Source organism: Protopterus annectens, chromosome 10.part0, assembly GCF_019279795.1.
Source record: "Protopterus annectens isolate FY-2018-M chromosome 10.part0, PAN1.0, whole genome shotgun sequence".
Taxonomy (NCBI): Eukaryota; Metazoa; Chordata; order Ceratodontiformes; family Protopteridae; genus Protopterus; species Protopterus annectens.
In genome coordinates, this window is record NC_056744.1 from 334135388 (window position 1) to 334141387 (window position 6000).

The 6000-nt window shown below is 50.1% G+C and overlaps 1 protein-coding gene across 1 annotated transcript in view; it reads right to left on the reverse strand.

Moving 5' to 3' along the window:
* Window positions 1-6000, reverse strand: part of RALGPS2 (Ral GEF with PH domain and SH3 binding motif 2) — a 2773917-nt gene that overhangs the window by 722345 nt on the left and 2045572 nt on the right. The gene's annotated exons all lie outside the window — the stretch shown is intronic.

A 6000-nucleotide genomic window follows, 5' to 3' on the forward strand; every position in this document is an offset into this window, starting at 1 on the left:
CCATGGGGGTGGAGTGCAATACTTTGTCCTCCTCCGACATGGACTCTGGGGGGGATGCAGCGTATTCTTTAATAAGATCGCGCTGCATCCTAATCACATGTGCCAGGTAGTTCAGCGCTCTTACTGAAAAGGTCACCAAACTAAACATCCGCTTCCCCAAGCGGTCCATCATCCGAGACTCCTTGCTCGGGGGATGGACTGAGGGACTCTCCTGAGCAAGTTCCCTCTTGGTGGCAGCCGCCGTCAACATGGCATCTACCGGAGGCCCCTTACTCCAATGGGCACGGTCAGCCAGGGGACTGAGAATACAGTCGGGCCTTTTTGGGATTGGCTCCACGGTGTCGGGTTCCTTCCACGCCCCGGTGGTAATGAGGTCCACCAGAAGTCGGCAGGAGGGACACCCAAGAGGTAGACGGGCCCGCTTCAAATGCCTCCAAGAACACGGACTCGTCCGAGGAAGACTTGGGGCAGACCACCCCTTATGAGCATTTCCATGATGTCTCCAAATGAGACATCCTCAGGGGTGATCTTGGGAGCCTTCCCTTCCTCCAAGTCCGTGTCTTCTGTGAGAGACTGGGAGTCAATGTGCCTCCTTTTGCACGTATGTTTGCGGGGCATCTTCCGGGGCTGTCAGAGGACTCCTGCAAACAGTGACCTGTTCCAAAGGAACAACTTGGGGCAAAGGAGCGGGCTGTCCCAAAGGCCGGATGGTGGAAGCCTGACCCAGTGCAGATGGAGGCGCGGGCGGAGCCAAGTGCCGGGGTCCGGAGACCCTCAACAGGGCCCTCTCCACTACATCAAAGCCGAGAGCCGACCTCGACCAAAGGATCCGACAATCGGCTCCCCTCGGATCCGAGAGTGGATCGGAGCCGGCGCGGCGCCGGATCCGAGGGACAATGCGCTCGAAACAGGCGGCGCCGAGGAGCACTGATCCCCGGATCCGGCTCGGATCCAGGCTCCGAGGTCGGATCCGAAGCACTCGAAGGCAGGGTCGGATCCGGTACCGGTACTATCGGCGCCGACCCACCCCGGCTCGGCTGCTCGGCTCCAACTGCTCCGAACCCGGTAGCGGGTCGGAGAAGGAGCAATAGGTTTAAAGAAGGTCGAGCTCCCCAGAGGGGGAGCAAGCACTCCCATCTGCATCTGGGCCTGGATGAACCTTCTCATCATCCGGTCCAGATCAGCGTCTGATAAGCTATAGGTCGATCTCGGCGAGGCTACCGAGGTAGGCCTTGAGTGCCTCCTGGATAGCCTCGGCGGAGATCGGGTCTCCTCCTCCTCAGGTCGGTGAAAAGCACACGGGTGACCGTAGCCGAGGAGGGGGAGAACCAGCAGACAAGGAGGCCGGAGGAGAAGCCCGCTTGGCAGGCGGGGCCGAAACAGAGGTCTCTGCCCGCTTATGGTGCTTCTCCTCCGGTCCTTCTTTCTTGCTTCCCTCTCCTCCGAACCACTACAGGGGGGTTGTGTCCCAGGAGGAGGAGGGGAGCAGAGAGGAGGTAACCGTAGATACGGTTCCCCCCGAAGGAGCGGAGGTCGGAGCCGAGTCCGAGGGCAAAAGTCCCGCCAGGACCAGCTTAGACCTCCGCTCCTTCAATGCCCTGGGGTTGAACCCTGCACAAATGGAACATCCAGAAGTGAGGTGTTCAACCCCAAGGTATCAGCACCAGTGTGGCCATCAGCAGGGGAAAGCTTATGGCCACACTCGGAGCACTTGGAAAAAACAGCCTTAGGTTGTTCTGACATCCTAAGAGCTTAGATATTACTTAAACTAAAGGTAAAAAGTAAAAGTAAACTAAACACACAACAGGCCCAAACACACACTATGCTACCAGTGAGGGGAGGGAAACTAAGTAAAAAATATTAAAATAATTAAACAAGTTTAACTATCAAAAGGGGAGCCTAAACCTTCACTCAAACTTTCATAAAAAAAGTTAAATTTTAACACTAGAAAAACTTTAGAAAACCACTTAGCTGTAGAGCTCAAGAACACCAATCTGGTCACCAGCGCGGCAAACTAGATCTGGGGTCATGTAGGGAGAGCAGGGCATTATGGGTGAGGGGAGGAGCTGAGAGCTCGGATCCATAGCTGGTAAACCATGCCGGTTCGGATCCGATATCGGATCCATAACCCACAGGTTGCAGACAAATGAATCTCCTACTTCAGATCCTCTGGTTATAACCCTTTATACCCAAGAATTGGTGGTGATGGTTAGCCAGGCAGAAGGGTACAAGGAGAAACGATCCCCAGCCACCTCCAGAGGAAAGGGATTGGGCCACTCTTCAGAAGCGGTGGTAGGATTGGCCAGGAAAAGAGACCATGGAAACCTGGTTAAGCGGATCCCCTCTGTCCCGAAAAGGGCATCTTCCCTATGAGTTTCCCCCTCTGCCTCTAGGGGAGAACTTGGCCTGTGTGTCACAAAAAGGACCCTGAGATTTCTTGAACCATATCTTCCCACTCTTTTGGTTTCGGGAGAAAGCAAGTTGAGGGAAAAAATAACAGACACCTATGGCAGAAAGGGTATTACCATCCTGTTCACATCTGGCCAGTGTGCTTTTAACTTTTCGGTCCAAACAACGAAGAGGCCTCAATGGGAGCGTTAAGAAAGGAAGCCTTAAGAAAGGAAGCCTTAAAGGGTTTGGCGATATTGCACAAGCGCATCCAGGCTTTTCGTATCAAGACCACAGCTGAACCCGCCGCTCTAGCTGCTCCTGATGCGTGAAATATCAGTCACATGGAGGAGGTAGATACTGATTCAATGATGGCCAGCTGCGAGGCCACTTTGTCATGGACCTCATCAGGCACAGCACCAGCCAAATCCCTTTGAAGCCTGGTAAAGTGTACCATATAATTCAGGGACCTGATAGCAAAGGTCGCTGATGCAAAGGTGCACTTCCCTATCCTGTCCAGGGCCTGGGACTCTGTTAGGTGGGTGGACAGTCTTGCTTTCTTCTTCCGCCAGATTCTTTTTGGTTGCGGCCGCCACCACCAGAACATCGACAGGAAGACCAATGGGGGTCCATAGCAGGAGGGGACAAAATCTTATCTGGCTTCCAGGGAATAGCTTTGACAGTGTCAGCCTTCCACGCTGCGCCGGACAAGTTCATTGGCAGGTGGAGTAACCAAGGAGGTAGAGGGCCGGGCATGAAAAGCCTGCAGGAACACAGACTCCTCCGAGATCTGATTAGAGGGCTGCTAGTCACCTCTCTGTTTAAGGATTTTGAGGATATCACCAAAAGATACCTCAGAGGGTGACTGAGGGGTCTGTGTCTTCAGTGAGGGACTCCTCTGTGGAGTCCATGTGCTTCCTCTTGCACAAACTTGTCCGGTGAACTTCCTCAGAGGTAGAAGCTGGGAAAGACAATAGATAAGGGGATTCCTATGGGAATATGTCCTGAGGCCCTTGTGCCTGGTGACCGCTGGTGCGACTTATGAACACAGTTGACTAGGAGGACGGGGGGATAAACAGCACAGTATCGTCAGCAGAAGCCGAGCCTTCTCCATCAGTTGGAAGGCTGGTCCACCTGAAGAGGGGTGAGTGTCCAGGACAGGGGTCACCCCTCCCTTAAGTGGCTCAGCCTGCCAACCCGGAGTCCTACGTTGGCTTTAAAACAACAAATTACATGTGTCACAACTGTCATCCCGGGTCGTAGCAAAACTCTCCTGCCACGAAAGCAACTGTGGGTCCTTAGTGAGATCCATAAAGGGAACCGTAGAGGGGAAAGACTGTGCTATAGCAATGGACATCAAAGGCAATGGAGGAGGAGAATAAGAATGGGTCTTTGGGTTGGGTGATCAAATTGGTACCAATAACTGAGGCGTCGGTTCCAAGTAAGATGTCGGAGCTGACGTGGTCAAGGTCTGTGCCGAGTGAACAGTCTGTGCTGATGTAGTAGTCGCAATAATCTGAACCGAGGAGCCCCTCTGTACCGATATAGTAAAGGCTACAGGAGAAGACGGAGCCGAGATCACTGATGGCGCCGAAAGCCTCTGTGCCGAAGGTCTAAGCACAGATAGACGTTGCCCGTTCGATTCTCAGAGCATCTTCTGTGTGGCGACATGCATGAGTGGGCGTTCCTTCGTTAAAGGTTGTGCGTTAGGCCCGGCAAGCCAGCACGTAAAACTCTACTGCCAATCATTAGCGGACCGGAGTTCTGCTGTGGCGACCCCTAACCGGGAAAAGCCGAAGGACACACACACAGTATCAGAAAATTTAGAAATAGCAGTTGCAGCTTTACCATGGAGTAAGGGGGTCAGGAACCGTATCCAGAGCCCTTGGTCCACATTATACTGTTTACATACCCTTTCAAACATATTAATAAACCTACCATAATTATCACCCTCTGTAAATTGTGGAAGAAATTTACTGACCTTTATTGCTTCTGGGGTTCGGTTATTCCCTTCCCCATTACCTCCATTGGCCCTGGCAAAGGATCAGCATTTCCTTTTCATGTTGCCTCAGCCTCTCATTTTCTTCTGCTTCCAGACCTCTAAGTATCTCTGCTACTTCTAATTCCATTTGTTTCTCCTGCAGCAGTCTCTCATTTTCTTCAGCCTCCAAATGCTGCATTCTCTCTGTTGATTCCATTTCCAAATGTTAGGCATCCAGTTCAAGTCTCTAACTCCATACAGATTTTTAAATCCTCTGAGGCAAAGTTGAACTGTAATTTTCTGACAGTTATACATCCCCAAGGGCAGTCTGGTTGTTAGTCTGTGATGCAGCTGTGACTAAGGCTGTAATCATTTCACCTTTAGACATCTTGGCATGCACCAGTCCTTTGCCTTAGCATATGTCAGCCAACGGGCTCCTTGTCAGCTTGCCATACTCTTCTGCTGACATCCTTGCATGCTTCATATGAAGCTCTGAAAGTCTACCATGTGGCTGCTTGAGTGTGCAAACATCATCTTTTGTGACCACTGTTTACAGGCTACAGGAGTTCAATATCCACAACACTGAATTCTAACGTGATGTGGTGATCCCACCACTGTCACCAATAAATGTGACATCCCACCACTGGACCAGTAAACAAACTGGTCTCAATCCTCACTACTGGCAAGAGTGGGGAATGTACACTGAAAGGATGACAGGTACAAGCAGTATTTCCAAATGCAGCTCTGTGCATCAAGTGTAATTTCCCTTAAGAACACACAGAGACTAGTCAGTCTGGGGCTGTTTCTCCCTCTTTCCCCAGATCCCCAATAAGACTCTCCACTAGTACAGCTATAGAATTGAGATCTCAGCAGAGTGGCCAAACCAAGACCCCCAGCACCCTCACTGTCCAACCAGTACTTCATGTCCTTGTCCAAGTAGCTGACAAACACACACACACGCACGCACACACACACACACGCACACACACACACACACACACACACACACACACACACACACACACACACACACACACACACACACACACACACACACACACACACACACACACACACACACACACACACACACACACACACACACACACACACACACACCTGGGAAAGATTGGCACATATTTATTAGCTATGCCTCCTTTTGCGCAACCACTGTTTATCAGTTACTATAAGGCTCTTAACAAAGGGTGTCCAATCTTAATGTATAATGTTACTATTAATACAAATTGTGGTTTGACCAAAGTGCAAGGCCATTAGGAGTGGCCTACACAGTGTCACCAAATAAATATGTAGGCACTCTCAGAACCTAAAATATCTGTACACAAATCAGCCACAATGAAATGTTTAAATATATACACTATTACTCTGTTATCTTTGTCTTACTTGGATGCTTGTCTGTGTACTTAAATGATTTTCGACTGGAAACAAACTGCATGCCCCACTTGGATTACTTTCCAATACTTAGCAATTCTGTACAATATGTCAAATTATTTATTTTTCAATTTTTTTTTTTTTTTGTACACTTAAGACTAGTTTAAGTTTGCTGCTTCTACTACTATTGTCTGATCTGATTAATATACAGTGATTAACTAGAGATACATGGACTGAATTTA